The sequence below is a fragment of the Protopterus annectens genome, chromosome 5.part1 (assembly GCF_019279795.1).
Source record: "Protopterus annectens isolate FY-2018-M chromosome 5.part1, PAN1.0, whole genome shotgun sequence".
NCBI lineage: Eukaryota > Metazoa > Chordata > Ceratodontiformes > Protopteridae > Protopterus > Protopterus annectens.
The window spans coordinates 259,009,619-259,027,618 of record NC_056736.1 but is presented as its reverse complement, the minus strand read 5'-3'; the positions used below and the strand labels follow the sequence as shown (position 1 = coordinate 259,027,618).

General features: G+C 45.0%; 1 protein-coding gene across 4 annotated transcripts in view; it reads left to right on the top strand.

Annotated features, from left to right (window-relative positions):
* Positions 1-18,000, top strand: part of TIMMDC1 (translocase of inner mitochondrial membrane domain containing 1) — a 304,154-nt gene that overhangs the window by 148,871 nt on the left and 137,283 nt on the right. The window lies entirely within an intron of this gene.

Genomic DNA, 18,000 nt, shown 5'->3' with positions numbered 1-18,000 from the left:
CTGGCAGTCTGAACACCATCATTGCTAGTCAGACTGAGCACCCTTTGCTGTGTTGAATACCTATTTATTAGAGAAGTGCCCCGTTGGGGTCTTTTTTTTTTTTTTCTTTTGATCTTGTTCTCTTGGTTACCTGGAGTTCATCTCATCCAAGAAGTGAAAATGTCAGTGTGGGAGGCAGATTCCCCATAATGATTGTCATAAACAGTATCTTTTTTGTTTGAGGGCTCCCTAGGACAGTACATCCTGTAGCATTTGTAAGGAGTTTGTGCCTAAGACTTTTAGAAGCTGATTGTCTTCCCTGGTCATCTGTCTATAGAACCAGAGGCTTAAACTGTTAGCCCAGAGCAGCATGGCAGAATCAGTTAACCCTGAGGTACCATTAAGTAAGCAGAAGGCCAAGGAGTCTAAGTTGGATTCTTTGGTTGTCCAACCTCCACCGGATGTCTCTCTAGAAGCGGTGATAGCTCTGTAGGCCATCCACTGTCTACATCGGGTTCATCTGCTGCGACCCCATTAGAGGTCAGCATGAAGCCTTCAGTTCACACATCCTCTGAAGCTCTGCAGGTGTCTGCTTTGGACATGGAGGGGGAACTGCAATTGATTATCTTGGAGGGCTCTTGAGAGATTCTTCAGATTCTGGTCAAGGAAGAGTTTCTGGGTACTCGTATTGAATCCGTCACGGTTCTGAACCGGTTAGGGCCGACATCTCTACAAAGAAAATGCAGAAGACTAAGCATTTTTCTGTATGCCTTAGCGATCCTCAAAGGCAATGACAGGAGTTTACTCAGTACCTGTTTAATGCCTTAATGGCCCTGAAGCTTCACTAAGGGGTTTCGGTGCCTAGCCCCTGTTGGACTTCAACTCCTTTCTAATGCTCTAGGGATCCCATTTCCACAGATGAGGATTCAGAGTCTGATGAACAGTCCTTGTCTTACTGTTCCCAGATGCCTTCACCTTTGGCTTAGGGTTCTGATGAACAAGTGTCCATTAGTCCAGAGTCTCCTTTTGAGCAATTGTCTTTTGGAGATGCAGTAGCTAGATGGATGGAATAGTTTTTGGGATTATTCTCGAATGTTTGATATCCAGAATTGGCATCTCATCACCTTGGATTGTTGAGTTCTATCTATTATCCATCAGGGGTATTTCATGGTGTGGAAGTCTCGCCCACTTTTTTAGGGATTCCCCAACCTCCTCTGGAACAACTTCCTCATTTCTCAGAGATCCTTGGGTCCCTGGTGGACCCAGGGAATTATTCAGCCTGTACCTCCTTCCCAAGAAGGAAAGGGATTTTATTCCAGGATGTTCCTGGTTCCTCAAATGGAGGGTACTTAGAGACCTAATCTGAATCTCTTCTTGGTCATCACCTTTCTCAAGGGTCCTTCATTTTGGATGCTTACTGTTTAAACCCTGTCCCAGGCTGTTCTGGTGTTCTTGGATCTGAAGGACGCTTACCTTCATATTCGTATTCACCCTCTTTTCAGGAAGTTGTTTCTTCCTCTCACTTTCATTTCTCTGCTTTGCCCTTTGTCATCTCTACTACCCCAAGGGTATTCAGAAAATGCCTAGCTCCTGTGATTCCCTTTTGCAGGCTCCAAGGCATTCAGACTTTTTCTTTCTAGACAACTAGTTGCTTCAGGCATCTTCTTCCAGTTGGCTGTTACAGGATATGGAGTTCACCATATCTCTTCAATGTCTAGGGTTCACCATCAACTTTCAAAAGTCTGTCCTAACTCCCTCTTAGGATCATGTGTGTCTGGGTTGCAGGATTCACACAGTGCCAATGTTTGGACCCTGTTCTACCTCCAAAATGTATGTCCTTGACAACTTTCTTTAACTCTTTTTTTTCCTTTGCCTACTATTCCAGCCAGAGAATTTCTTCGAGCCCTGGTATTCATGGTCCTTTCTTTTATAGTGCTGCTTCTTGTCAGACTGTACATGCAAAAGCTTCAGTGGTACAGCAAATCAGTTTGGCTACAGCATTGCAAACCTCTGGATTTTAGAGTGCCTCTCCTCTCTTGTCTAAGTCAGGAATTTGAGTGATGGGTTCAGCATCTTACCATCAAACCAGGCCTGCCCTTTCAGCCTCCAGTTCCTTCTCTCAAACTGTTCACCGATGCTACAGATATGGGGTGGGTGGCTTCCCGTGGTCAACTGAAATGAGAGATCTGATTCTGGCCCTTCAGTCTTCATCCCATGCACTCTCCAGGCCCTTTGAAGGTTTACACAGGCAACACTACACTGATGTGGAATGTCAGCAAGGAGGGCACAAAGTCTTACCTTCTCTTTAGGCTGCCTCTTTAGGCCTGGGATCTGGCTCTTGGTTATCAGTTAACTCTTCAGGCAGTGTATATTACTTCAGACTGCAATCAAGTGGCAGACTCTTTGCAGGTCCAAAACACAGGCATACGAATGGATGCTTCACAGAAACATGTTTCTAGATATAGTCCATCTAAGGGGTATTCCTCGGGTAGATCTTTTTGCCTCCCCCTGGAACTGGCAGATCCCTCTTTCTATTCCACAGTGCCTTTCTTGGAATAGGATTTTTTTTATGTCTTCCCTCCCCTTTCACTTTTCCAAGAGTCTTGCAGAAGACTCAGCTGGACTCCCCAAAATCTTGCTAGTGACTACCTTTTGGCCAAGGCAGCACTAGTTCCCTGCTCTTAATGCCCCTGGCCAGGGGCGATCACCACAAGTTACCTCACTGGTTGGACCTCCTCACACAGGACAAAGAGCTCTCTCCTATATCCTCACTTGCCCACTCTTTAGTTGACACTGTGGTGATAGGGTTTTTATCCCTTTTAGGCACCTCTTTTCTGAGGATGTGGTCAGAGTTTTACAAGAAGCAGAAAACCTGCAATCAGAAAGTCTTACAAGTCCAAATGGAAGAGATTTTCTGTTTGGTGCCATGCTCATAACTAGGACTGTTTCAGTGGGGGTCCCTCTGGTTCTCTCCTATGTGGTGAGTTGCTCTAGTCTGGCTTGACTTGCTCTGTAAAGGCCCATTTGTCAGGTATTTCTGCCTCTCTGCCCTTAAATCCTCCTTTGTCTTGCTGCTTTGAAGTCAACCAGTTTCTTGCATCTTGGACCCCCAAAGAAGCCTATTCCTCCTCCTTGAGACCTTTAATTTTGTTTTAGAAAAATTGACACAGGCTCCTTTTCAGCCTGCAGATTCAGGTTCTCTGCAACATTGTACCTGAAAGACTGCTCTTACTTCTGCTCGGAGGGTTTCGGAGCTTCAGGCCCTTATGGCCGTCCTTCCTTTTTTTGTTGTTTGTTCACAAGGACAGGGTGTCCCTTCATACTAATCCTTTTGTTTTATGCCCAAGGTTGTAAATGAGTTGTCTTTTAATCGGGCAGTTCAACTCCCTTCCTGTTTTCCTTCTTCTCATTGTGCTAGTGAGAGGGTCCTTTGTACCTTGGATTTGCGCGGACAGCTGAGGTTATTTGGGTAAAACTAAGACCATTCATAAGTTTGAATGACTTTCTTTTCATCTCGGGAATTTGGGTTTGGCTCTTTCTAAGCAAACCTTCTGGTCCTGAATATCTAAGAATATTATTAAGGATGTTAGGATTTAGACGGCGCAGTGGTGCAACGGTAGCGTTGTCACCTCACAGCAAGAGGTTCTCTGGTTCGATTCTCTGCTGGGGGTACCTTCTGTGTGGAGTGTGCATGTCCTCCTTGCGTTCGTGTGGGTTTCCTCCGGGTGCTCCGGTTTCCTCCCACATTACAATCACATGCATCTGGAGCATTTCTTCCTGGGCCTACACTGAAAATTGGCTTTGTTCCAAGTCGGACTTTCCCGGTTAACAAATGTTAAATAAATAAAATAAATAAGGCCATTTCTTTTGTTGTTATTTTCATGGCAAGGGTCTGTCTACTTCAGTTAGAGCTCGCTCCACTAAGGTTGTTGCCTCTTCTGGTGCTTTTTTCATGAGGTTGGACACCAATTTCACTGCTGAAGCTGCTACTTAGTCTTCAGTGCATGCCTTTACTAAGCATTATAAGTTAGATATGGTTTCTAGGGCCAAAGCAGGATGTTAAGTTGTCAATCTCGCCTTCATTCTTGCTGGATGGGTTCGGAGCCAATCCTCGGCTCCGACTCGGCACTTGCTTTAGCTTAGGAACTCCTTTTACCAGCTCGAGGCAACCCTATATCCCATGATGCAAGGCGGAACTACCCCAGATCTCGTTTGCCGCTTAGCGAAAGAGGTCTCCTTTGCCAGCTGAGGTAAGTGATTTTCTGGTAAAATCAGAAAAAGCTTAGTTAGGAATTTATTTTCCCCTTTTAGTCTTAGTATAGTCTGTAGTATATTACAGCCTACCCTATTCCCTTCCTTTCAAACTTTATAACCCTTTTTTATAACCTTTAGTATAAAGTTTTTAGTTAGGCCTAAAACCCTATTGGTTAATCCCTTCCTGTGTGTTGTGTGTAGGGGATTAATTTTGTGTGTTTGTTGGGGTTTGTGTGTGTTACTTCCTCCTAGGATATGTCTAGGGAAGGCAAGGTCTCAGGCTTTAAGAAGTGTGACCAGTGCTGTCAGAAAATGTCTCTGACAGACTGTCACACTTCTTGTGTGTACTGCCTGGGGCCTTTGCACCTGCAGGACTCCTGTGCTTTGTGTCACGCTTTTAGCCAGAGAGTCCTGCAGGAAAGGAGGAATAAGCTTATCCTCCGAGGCTTACTTAAGCCAGAAGGTTCTCCCTCTAAAGCAGGGTCTGGGAAACCTTCTAAACCACCGAAGGCTCAGGCTTCAGTATCCAAGCCTCCTCCGGTGGCTTCGGCTCCGGCTGGAACCGATGCATCTACCGTTAAAGTAGTAGGGTCGGCGCCGGCTGGCTCCGATACCTTCTCTACTGTGGCCTTGTCGGCTCCGGCTGGAGCCGACACTTTATCCAGCATCGGAGCCAAGAAACCTTCGGCTCCATCTGGAGTTCAGGGGACTTCGGCTCCGATGGCTTCGACCCGAAAGAGATCTCGGTCCCCTTCGATACTGAGTATCCATTCGGCTCCGGGGTCTCCTCTTTTGTCGGAGCGGAGCCATCGGAGCCAATCTTCGAGATCTTCCAGGCTGTCTGACCACGACTTAGAGAGGGTGGTAAGCAGGCTGTTGAAGTCTCAGGCACTGGCCCAAATGCTCCATAGCCCGTCTCAACAGACTTCGGCTATAGCCTTACCCCTTGAACTTCCTCCTCCGACTCCACACCAGAGTTCGGAGCCGGAGCTTCTCGGAACAGCGACTGTTTCGATGCCGGAGCCGATACATCCTTCGGCTCCGTCGTCCTCGGCTCCGATCTCCTCCTTGAGGCCTTCCTTGGAGGGATCCGGTCATCGGGTTTCCACTGTCGACTCCGAGGGGGCTAGTGGCATCGGACCCTTGTCCGACCCCGCTCTCCCTCTCGGGGCTTCGGCTTTGGTAAGCTCGGCGCCGACATCGGCCTCGGAGCCTTCCCTCTCATTGGAGCCGGGAATTCCTGTTTCTTCGGAGCGGGGATATTCCGGTCTCCCGGGGAGGGGAGCCTTTGAGGTGATGAGGAGTGTCCTGGCCTCTGAGCCTGGTCAACGGTCTATCCCTCTAGCTCCTCCCTCATCAGTGCCTGCAGACGCCTCTTGCCAGCCTCTTGCTCTCAGGCCCAGGGATCCATCGCCCCAGGTTTCCCCACTGGGAATTTCCTCCTCTTCCGAGGTTTCTCCTGATCCTGCAGGGGAACCCCCTCGGAAGAGGACGTGTAAGAGGAAACACACAGACTCCCCTGAGTCTACTACATCCGATACCGACTTAGATGAGTCGGAGGGTTCCCCACGGTCCCCCTCTGAGGATGTCTCCTTTTCAGACATCCTTGAGCTCCTCAAACAGAGGGGGAATTGGCCCTCCATTGACCCCTCCGAGGATGAGTCTGTATACCTGGAGGCTTTTGGATCCCGACCCTCCACCTCCTGGGTGTCTCCGCCTTTCGACCCACTTATGCAGGTAGTGGCTCGGAAGGCGTGGGCGGCTCCAGATTCTGTGGAACCTGTCCCCAGAAGACCATCCAAATTCATTACGGCCCCTTCGGACAAACAGTTCCTTTCCAAGGGTGTCTCGGTGGATGCTATGGTGGTGGCGGCTGCCACTAAGAAGGAACTGGCGGATCCTTCAGTACCTGTCCATCCTCCTAATAAGGACTCTAGGACCATGGACAGGTATGGAAAGCGGATGTTTTCTTCAGCGACCTTTGCTATGCGTTCGCTGAATTATCTTTGTCACTTCACCAGGCTTCAACGAGATATTCTCAAGGAACTGGGAGAAGTAGTCCAGGATCCTTCTGCTGCTGGGGCTCAGGAAAAGATTGCCTCGCAGCTTGCAATCCTGAATTCCATATCTAACTCCTCCATGCGGCTCATATCCTATGCGGCCGATGGAGCGAGCAGGGCCGCAGGCACAGGAGTTGCTCTTAGTCGCCAAGCCTGGATGCGGCTTTGTAATTTTGGACCCCTTTAAGGCGTCCTTCACTAATACCCCTTTGATGGTTCGGCTTTGTTGGACCTCAGGTGAAGGATACCTTGACCAGGTGTGAGCAGGACGGTAAAACTCTTTCTGCCATTGGAGTCCAGTTTTCCACTCCTTCTAGACCATACCCCAAGGGTCAGATGGGGGGGAAGATGTGGTTCCGTAAAGCCCAAGGAGCTACACCGGACACACGTGGTCAGTTTACCCCCAGAGGCAGAGGGGGTAACAATAATAGACGCCGCCCTAGAGGCAGGGGGGGTCCTCAGAACCAGGGCAACAGGGAGTCTCTTCCTGAGAAGCCCTTTCAGCATCCCTGAGGTGTTGTCCGACTGTCCACCCTTGGAGGCAGTCGGGGAAGGATTTCGCTGTACCCAGTAGCCTGGCAATCCCTATCTCAAGAGATGTGGGTACAGTCGATCATATCCGAGGGTTACAAAATCCCCTTCGAAAGGTTTCTCATACCTCTACAATCCCTTCCAGACATCTCACCCGGTCAAAGGGATTTGGCAGAACAGGAGGTTTCAAAGCTCCTAGAAAAAAGAGCCGTCCAGACTGTGCCAGCAGACCAGGTAGGATCCGGCGTCTACTCGAGATTCTTTTTGGTCCCCAAAAGGACGGGAGATTGGAGACCAATATTAGACCTGAGCAATCTAAACAGATTTGTCAAGAAGGCAAGATTCCGGATGGTCACGCTTCAGTCCATTCTGCCCTTTCTGGGCAAGGACAACTGGATGTGCTCTATAGACCTTCAGGATGCGTACTGTCACATAAAGATTCACAGACGCTCCAGAAGGTTTCTCCGCTTTCGGCTAGGGACCAGTCATTACCAATTCAGGGCACTGCCCTTTGGCCTCACTTCAGCCCCCAGAGTGTTTACCAAATGCATGGCAGTGGTCACAGCTCATCTGAGACGTCAAGGATTCCAGGTGTTTCCCGATTTGGACGACTGGCTCCTCTCCGCCACCACCAAGTGTCAGCTTCTTCAGTCCAGAGACTACACTCTACAGCTTTGCAGGAGTTTGGGAATTTCAGTAAATTTGAAAAATCTTCTCTGCTGCCTTGCCAATCTATCACCTTTATAGGCAGAATTAAACACCGTCAAAATGTTAGCCAGACTAACAGATCAAAGAATTCTGGACATCCAAAATTGCTCGGCTTCTTTTGCAAAGCAACAAGATCAAAGCCAGATTTATACTGAAGGTTCTAGGTCTTATGGCTGCGGCCATTGTTCTTCTACCACTGGCTCGCTTCCACATGCGTCTTCTGCAGTGGATGCTATTCACGCAGTGGTCGTACCACAGTCTCCCGATGAGGCACGAAGTCTTGGTAACACAGTCGTGCCGAGCTCATCTGAACTGGTGGATATCTTCCCCTCTTCTTCATCAGGGTCGACCCTTTATTCCCCCTCCTCCAGTTGCCACAGTCACTACGGATGCCTCTCTGATCGGGTGGGGGGGGCATTATCAGGGCAGGATGGTCCACGGGACGTGGCAACCCATAGAATACCATCTGCACATAAATGTCCTGGAGATGAGAGCAGTGCTTTTAACGTTGCAAGCCCTCAACGACTTTCTTCCCACGGGGACTATTGCAGTACAGACGGACAACATGTCCGTAGTCTGGTACATCAACAAACAGGGCGGGACCAGGTCCTATCCGTTAAGTCGAGAAGCTCTCAGACTTTGGCAATGGGCGGTCTCTTCTCAGCGGTTTCTGATAGCAACGCACATCCCCGGCAGGTCCAACCTATTAGCGGACAGGCTGAGCAGATCCATTCTGATGCCTCACGAGTGGTCTCTCAATCAATCTGTAGTGGATCAGATTTTTCTGAAGTGGGGCACTCCTTGTTGCGATCTTTTTGCTACTCCTCAAAACAACAAGTGCCCGATTTCTTCACTCTCTTTCCCCTTCCAGGCCAACCTCTGAGAGACTCTCTAACCCAGGATTGGCCCCGGGGACTTCTGTACGCTTTTCCTCCTTTTCCCTTGATTCCACAAGTCATTCAGAAAGCCACCGTTTTGAGAGCCAAGTTGATCCTCATTGCCCCATATTGGCCTCGACAAATTTGGTTTCCGTCTCTGCATCGTCACCTTCTGGTGCAGCCCTGGCATCTGGACCCAGTTAGAATCTCTTGATCCACCAATCGGGTCAGCAGCACCGGGCCATTCATTCTCTCAACCTCACTGCTTGGTTGCTCCACTTCCTACCCTAGCCAGGCTACCGATGATTTCGGACTCAGTCAGAGACATTTTAGTCTCTTCCTTGAAGTCGTCCACTAGGACTGTTTATGCTAGCAAGTGGCGGCGTTTTTCTATTTGGGCAAATTCCAGAAATATTGACCCCTTTACTGCTCCTGTACATTCGGTTTTAGATTTCCTGGCGGAGGTTTTTCATTCAGGATCCTCGTCATCTACAGTCAAAGTACAACTGGCTGCTATTTCTAAGTATCATGTTGGCCTGCATGACAATAACATTATGTCTCATAGGTTATGCAAGGCCTTTCTGAGAGGAGTTTTCCTCCTAAAACCACCTATAAAGCATCCTCCTCCGCAATGGGATCTAAACTTAATGTTGGCATCCTTGATACTACCTCCCTTGAACCGTCTGCTTCATGTTCTTTGAAGTTATTGACCTGGAAAACTATATTTTTACTGGCTGTCACTTCTGCAAGAAGGGTTTCGAGATTCAAGCTCTCTGCATTCGTTCCCCTTATTTGGTTTTCATAAGGACAGGGTATCATTAAGAACTAACCCTTCCTTTCTCCCCAAAGTCGTATCTCAAACCAACATTAACCAATCTATAGACCTACCAGTCTTTTTCCCAAACTATTCCGACAGAGCTGAACTGAAACTGCATTTTTGGATGTCCATCGTCAGCTCAGGTACTATTTGCATAGAACTAAACAATTCAGAAAATCGGACCAATTATTTGTCTCCTATGCAGAAAACAGGATAGGTCTTCCAGTATCTAAAGTGACCTTATCCAGATGGTTGACTTCCACTATTTCCTATGTGTACTCTCTCAGAGGCAAACAGCTATCTTCTAAGCCAAAAGCACACTCAACCAGGAGTCTATCCACTTCTGCAGCTTTTCAGGATAGACTACCCATTGATACCATTTGTGCAGCAGCTACTTGGGCTCGCCCATACCTTTGTGTCTCATTACAAGTTGGACTTGGCCTCCAGAGATAGGGCCAGTTTTGGTTCCACAGTTCTCAAGAGTCTGTTCCATTGAGCCACCTGGGATACAGGTGCTAGGGACCTTGGTCCCATCCAGCAAGAATGAAGGCCACATTGACAACTTAACATTTAGAAGTTATGTACCTACCATAACGTTCCATCTTAGTTCTCTTCTCGCCTTCTTTCTTGCCCCTCCCTCCTTCCCCCTGGCCTGGACAGATCTTGAAGAGTTCCTATTAGGTTGTTTCCTCCGGAGCCTTCATATGAGGACTTCTATTAGGAACTTGTGTTCCTAATTATGTTAGGATAGTCTTTAGCAGGGTAGGTTAGCTACCAAACGAGATCGGAGGTAGTTCCGCCTTGCATCATGGGATATAGGGTTGCCTCGAGCTGGTAAAAGGAGTTCCTAAGCTAAAGCAAGTGCCGAGTCGGAGCCGAGGATCGGCTCCGAACCCATCCAGCAAGAAAGAAGGCGAGAGAAGACAACTAACATGGAACGTTATGGTAGGTACATAACTTCTAATTTTGCTAGATCCATTCTGCATGGGTTCATTGAGGGCTATTCCCAGCCTTCCACCTCCCAGTACTTGAGCATTTGCAACCTCCCTAAGGTGAAGAATACTGCAGCTGTGATATAGAAGGACATAGTACAGTTGTGTAAAATCTTGCCATGACAGTAGATGTCCTCCTCTTCACTGTTGCAATATTTGCTCTCTTCCTCTACCCCCACCCTCTTTTTTTTTTTTTTTTCCCCTTTGGCCTTTGTATTGGTTTTCCTCCTGGCCGAGGGTCTCCTTTTTCCATATGCATTTTCCTCTTCTGGATGAGCATAGCTTCTTTTGTCTTTTGGAGACTCTTCGCTGCTGGAGCAGTTCATTTCTGGGTAACTGTGCCAGTACGTCACCTTTATGCCCTACCTTCTGTATACGGAGCATATGTATGATGTACAGTGCATACAAGACCTAAAGGCTTTGTCATACTGGACAGATGTTGGGCTGTCCTTAGCATGAGATCCCTGAGGTGCGGAATACTGCAACAGTGAATAGAAGGACATCTACTTTTAGGGTAAGATTTTTTGCACAATTATACTTTTCCCAGCTAAAAACATTTCTGCTCTCTTGAAGGCTACTTTTTATGATATGTTACTTTTGCAGCTGTGAGCTGTTAGCATCAGGACATCTTGTGAAACTTTTATCTAGCTTGGCAGTTAGTGCAGAGGGTTATGGCTGTGAGCTATAGTTCTTGTGCTGGCAAAGGGTTTGATTTGTATAGCCCTCATTTGCCTAATGTGTAAACCTCAGCAAACCACTTAACCAGACATTGCTCCTGGCTTGCCCCTGAAGAGGGACAGTTTGTCCAGTGGGACCTATCTGGTTAACAAATGGGTATTATTATTAGTTTTCACCTGTAGAACAAATAGCATCAGAATTACCCAATCTAGGGACCTAAACCTCGTCAGCAGCGTAAATAGGACATGTTGGAGGGGCAGGTGTATCTCTCGGGGACTACCCCCTTCTCTGGAACAGGCTTCCAATCCATGTGAAGCAGAGTTCTTCCCAAGCCCAATTCAAGAGTAACCTGGACCACTGATTGGGGAATTAGAAATGTACCTCTGGTCTGTCACCAATAACTCCAGTAGACAGAGGCAGCCTATAAATGCTTGACTGCTCATGCCCAAGCCTACATTTACTCCTGAAAATGCCTAGGGTGTCAAAACCTATCAGAAACACTTGGGACGCATGTCACTGTGGCCATTAGCCTTGTAATCACTTGTGAACCTATGATTTGCCAACAGTGTTATGTGCATGTGTTTGTGTCTACCTTTGTGTGTATATTCCCTTACCTAGTAGGACAGGTGAACATAGAGGTGCATGTACATAGTCTGTTTATATTTCTGTAATATTTTGTACCAAAAGCTGAAGTGATTTCATTTTCTTGCCATGTTCAGAGCGTCACACTTCATCCATTCATTCCCATTGAGGAGAGAGAAGGGTTCCAACAAAACTTGTTTTATTTAATGATTTAATTTTTTTTATTTTTAAGTGAGCATTAATATTTACTGAATTCTACTTGGAGGATTCTGATTTTTTTGCTTTGTGTTGTTTTGGCATAAACTTTAGAAATGACAAGTCCACAGGCTATGCCAATTGTTGTTTATTGGGTAAAGCCACTAGACAACAAATGTCTTTTTTTAGGGGCAGCCAGAGAGCACTTCCTGTTTGTGACTTGCTCAGACTCTGGTAGTGTATAAATTGAATGTGGGGGTACAGGGTGAAACCTATGAGCTCATAACTTTAAATCCTCTACAGTTAATTGCTGTCATCTTACAGGCTGTAGATTTTTTGTCGAGTACTCTCTTTCCCTAGCTGGGCTCTAATGTTGCACTAGGGAATAGCTTCTGGTCTCTCCATTTGATCCTTCTGTGCCAAATTGCCACACACCTACCCCTGGGGTAACCGAAAAGACTGTCTACTAACCCAGTCTTACCCATGCTGACTGGTTTTGTAGATGTCAGTTCAAATACTTGAATTCAGTTAATCTGTGCCAGGGATGAAATCTCACGATCACTGGAACCATTTCAAGTTTCCCAATAGGCCACCATATATTATCTTCACAGAAATTATTTTTGTGAATGGGAAACATTTTTTCTTGCTGTAGAATAATAGGTTTGGTTCTTAGAAATGTATTTGGTAAATGGCGGATTATGGCTTTGAACCTAGTAATGAGCTTCATTCTGTAGTTCTGGTTTGATTCCTTCCATCTCAGTTTGCTTACATTGTAAATCAAGAGCATGTCACTTAGACTGTACTTCTTGATTGCCCCTGAAAATTGTACATTGAGCTTACCTGGTTACCAAATAACGTGCTCAGACATCACATACAGAATACTGTACACAGTAATCCATTTGAAATGCCTGGACCCACTAGACTGAATCCTAAAAATGAGATGGAATGGCCAAAAAAGTGGACTTGCATATACTAAGTCCAAGATGGTCATTTCCTGGAATATTGCCTTTTCTCCGAGATTTGACAATCTTGGAATTGGTATATAGACATGTTTGGGAGTGTAGTGGGCTTGGCACACACATCGGGGGAGGTGCTGGGGGGCTTGCCATCCTGCAAGAAAAGAAGTTTAAAGTAGAAGAGCGATGTTCAAGATTTGCCTTTCTCCTGGATATTCGGTCTTTATTTATTTATTTTTTTTGGTATTTCAGCACTAGGAAATTTGAGTGCCAACATTTCAATAGGGTGCTCTATACACAGTTGCTTCATCAGTAGTTTTCATTTTTTTTTGCCCATTAAGACACACCAAGGTATAAATGACCCTATTTTGAATATATATGTCATAAAAATTAAATGGTTTGCAGTAGTATATAGTAGCCTCTTAAGCAGTAAATCAGTTTGTCATAGGAACAAAATGTACAAAAAAGACATTTTAAAATTGTTCCTCTCTGCATAAGCCGCCGAAAGTGATTATTACTTGAGACATTTTCCATTCATGCCACTTATAAGCATATGTCATCATAGTGATATTATCCTCATAAAATTACAGCAATCATGTGGTAGAAAATGACTAACTTACCGAAGAGAAAAAATGCAGCCTTTATTTATAAGCAATGTCTAAAGGTTCTGCTGTGTTATGGCTACAAAGTCCACCACCTAGTTTCCAGCATCTTGAGGATGTCAAAAATGTATATTTAAGCTTTTCTCATCTTGGAGGTAGGGAAAGGTTTCAGTGAGAAGTGAGCTTATATGGAGTTTTGTTGGTGGGGACTTGCTGCAATGATGGAGTTGTGTTTTATAAGTGAGCCTACAACTTGAAAGAAGTAGTTGTTAAAGTTATTAACAACTGTTGCTGAAGTGCCTTCTGAGAGGGAGTGGCTTGTCCAGTTTTTTGGAGTTGGTTTTCTCTTGCTAATGTAGTCCAACTGTGTGTGTTTATTTGTGTATTTGCACTTTGACTGGGTTCATTCTAGTAAGCTAGCATTCTCTTTTCAGGGGGTACCCAGTGTAGTATCCATACTGATTAGGGCTGTTGGAGGGTTGCCAGAAGTGGAAAAAGAATTGATGAGCCCAAGGAGAATGGGAGAAAATATCTTTGAATGTAGCAGAGCAAATGCACAAACATTGTGTTGTACAGTCACAGTATAATGTGGAGATCGTGGAAATATGGAAAGGCAGATGGATTGGAGAATGGTTTGGTACTGCAGATGTTTCATGAATAGCATCTGAATGATGAGATCACAGGGTAACCTCTGCCTTTCTGCCAAAAGGCAGATCATAAGATGGAAGTTGATGCTAGTGGTCAGAAGACATGGATTAGTTGTGTTGAACTGTCATGAGAGAAACTGAAGTGCAGAGAACAGATGCATTTAATGTTGGTAATGGAATTGCAGAAACGGTGGAAACAGCAGTCGTTAGAAGGACTTGTGCTGCAGTCACTACTGATGAAAGAAGTGTGACAATTTAGTAACATTCCAGCAAGAATAAAATAGCTCAAGTTGATATGTTTGAGAAAAGTGATAGTGTTAGAAAAAGATGCATTGTTTGATAGTCTTGTGGTTCCATTCGGTTTTAAACCACAGGATTGTCATTTGTTTATACAATTGGGTAATGAAAAGTTCATTGAACATACTTTGAATCATCGTATTAACATGGTTCATGAAAAAGGTGTCCTATAGACTGATGATGATTTTTCCCCTTGAACAGGAAGTTTTAAGAAGATGGAGTGTTTAATTTGGAATAAACACTACTGGAAAAAAAAAGTGTGGAATATTTTTCGTGTGTGTGATTTTCTCATCTCATTTTAAAAAAGCAAAAGATGAGAGGGATTTATGGACTGGTACCTGGAAGGTTAGGGTTAATTTAAAAGTGACATCATATTCCAAGGTTATCAGGGTTTGTGGAATAAGAGAGACCATAAGATATTAGGGATGGCAAACTTTTTTTTTTCTGTGGAGTTAATAAACAAGAGAAAAATTGGGACTTTTGAATTGCAGCAGCATAGTGAGCGGCTGTGTCATGAGCTCCAAACTAATGGGTTGTTAAAACCTTAAAAGTCTGTATTTAAGGCAATAACATTCTCACATGCTTCAGATAAGGATATGTTGAGTGTAAAGGCAAAAATAGAAGGAAGAAACCAATTTAAACAATCAGAATAAGAATCAAACAAAAAGAAAAAGTGATCATCTGAGTGCAACAGAATGGATGGTGGGACTCAACACAGGCTATTTTGGAAGCAGTAAATGATTCTGTTAAACTTGCAGAGCAAAAAATGGACCAGATTCTTGAGAAGTTTTTGAAATAAGTAGTGCTTTGATTAATTACACCATTACAACAAGCAAAAGAATGTACGAGATAGAAGATATGTTAACAGACCACAAGGAGATGCTTGCATCCATCAAGGCATTGGAGAAGGAAACAAAAGAATTGCAGGCAAAACAAAGGGCACAATATGAAAACATGAATCTGAAACTGACAGAACTAGAAGACCAAGCTAGGCAAAGTAGCTTGAAGTTTATAGTGATTCCAGAAAAGATGGATGGAATGGACTGAAAAAGAAATAAATAAATAAACATGAGGGACTGTATCCACCAATGATGGTTCTTTACAGGAGATGGATAGAAAGAGTGCATAGAATAACCATCCCAGCAGTAAGACTGATTAAACAACCATCTCTGACTGTAGCAAATGTACAATCCCACCACTTAGAAGATATTTTATCAACCCTGTTGAAAAAGAAACAAAAGTGTTTGTAGATAATAACTATTACATCCAGACACATGCAAGAAGAAACACATTCATTCCCTGCTTTAGAAAGTGCAGGGAAATGAACTCTGATTTAAACACCTGAATCCTACCTGTTTCAGGCTATATTACCCACTGGGAAGTAAAGCATATGAAGATCCAACAAAGGCCATGGAGGAACCTGTGATAAAACGAGACTGTGGAAGATGTCAGATGTGACATACCAATGTGAAGTATAAAGAAAGCAAGAGAGACGCAAGGACTTTTACCACTAGAGAGAGGTTCTCCATGAAACCATTTCCTATTTTTTTTTCAGAAAAAATGTCAGACAAATCTAGAGAAATTCATGAATTTTCAAAACAAAAATAAGTATGGCAGAGTCCAACATCCCAGAGATCATTCCATCAGTGGAGCTTTAACGTTAAATAAGCAAAAATTAGAAAAATTAAATAAGCAAAAATTAGAAAATGTGTATTAATGAGAAATAATGGAAGCAGATTTTAGCCATGACAGAGGTAAAAATGTTTTTCATATTTGAAATTCAACAAAGTCTGAAATAATGATGTTCTTAATCTCACATTGCTGCAGTCCTTACACTTGGGTAGTCCGCTGTCCTCGGTCGGCCCGAATATCAAAGTATAAGGCTGACGTCGGTCAAGGCGCATTTGACTGACATCAGGACGTCAGGATACAAATGCGCATGACCGACGTCATATCCTCAGTCTTTTTTGCCGCATGGTCCGATGCAGAAGCAGTATTGCAAGTGCCGGTTGGCGTTCTGAAATTTTTCGTTTTCGGAGTTTCAGACCGAGTCAAAGTTGGCTAAGTACCCCGTTGGGGAATATTTTGGTTTTTTCTTGCCTCAGTGGTTTACCGGATGTCAGAAAAAGTGAATAATTGTATTTCTTGTGGGAAACAGATACCGCATAGAGACTATCATACTTTGTGTATTCCTTGTTTAGGGCCTGAGCACGACGTTGTTGGGTGTCGCTCTTGTGCTAGAATTAATAAGCGCACTATAAAGAGGAGATTAGATTGTGCCAGGTTAGTCTTTGGGAAGCGGTGCAATTATAAAATGCCGTCGGATGCTCCGACGCCCGCTTCTTCGAAGCGCAAGGACAAAGCAGTGAAGCCTAGGCTAGAAGAACCGTCCGTACCGGACGCCGGTTCTTTAGAGGTGTCGGTGGAGCCGGTGGTTCCACTGGAGGTTTCTTTGGGATCCCAGGGAGAGACCTTGTTATTGCAGGATGTGGCCTCTCAGGAGGCAGGCCAGGGTGATGGGGCTTCTCAGGTTACTATACTCCCCTCCCTGCCTAGGGTGGTTAGGCCCTCTCCTTCTGTTTCCAAGGCTTCTCCTAGAGGCAGGCCAGGTTTAGCTTCAGTTGGTGTCACCCCTAGTTCTTCTGGAACTGTGCCCAAGAAGCATATGCTTAAAATGGCAGAAGATTTGATTTCTCTGATTAGGGGTTCTTTGCCCCCTCCTGATAAGAGACCTAGGGTGGAGCCTGAGCTAGGGAGTTTTGAGCAGGCTTGGATGTTTCAGAGTCTTGGCTGAAGACTTGCAGGAGTACTCTCCTTATTCTGATTCTGATGTGGATGATTCTACTCCTTCTGCTTCTCCTCCTGAGGATTTTTCTTTTTCAGAAACTCTTCATTCCATGAGGGAGCATTTTAAGTGGGAAGGTCAGGACTTCTCTGATTCCAGGAAAAGGCTTAGGAATTTTTGTTTTACCCCAGCATAGGCCTTTGGCTATACCTCCTGTTTTGGATGTAGTGGAAGATGTTTTTACGGAGGCTTCTCTTAATCCTGATTCTTTGCCTCCTGCTCCTGTTAAACCGGATCGGTATTACAGGGTGCCTGAAGTTCATAAGTATCTTTTTAAGAGTCCTAGGGCAGACCCAGAAACTGTTAGCCAGGGGCCTACAGGTGTTAAGGCTTCTGTTGTCAAGAATCCGGTTCCTGCAGATAAAGAAGCCAGGGCCTTGGATAGATGGGGAAAGAAGGTTTATACTTCTTCCACTCTAGCTATGAGGGCTTTGAATTGCCAGTTTCACATGTTAAAATACCAAAACTATCTCCTTTCTCAGTTGAAGTCTAAGGTTGATGCTCTGGCGGAAGGTATTGATTGTAAAGAGTTACAAGATTTAGTACATGTTTCTGAACAGGTGGGTAAGCATTCTTTGCAATGTGGTTTTGATGCTTTACAGGCCTCGTCTAGGGTGGCTGCCACTGGGTCAGTTCTTCGCAGGCACGCCTGGCTGAGGGATCAAAATTTATCTGACCATGTTAAAACAAGGATTTTAGATGCTCCTTTAGAATCTGATGTGTTGTTTGGTTCTCCTGTTGAGGCAGTTTTAAAGAAAATGGAAGACAAGGCTAAGTCTATGCAGACTGTTAAAGATTTTTTGCAGGTTCAGCCTCCAATGTTTAGTAGAAATTGGCCTGCTAAAGGGTGGACGTATCCTTCTTATGATTCCCAGTCTAGGGGTAGATCTAGACGTGGTAGGGGCAGAGCTCAGGGCTCTTTCAGGCCTAGAACAGGGAGTTCTCCTGCACAGTCTTCAGGTGAGGGCAGGGGTCAGTC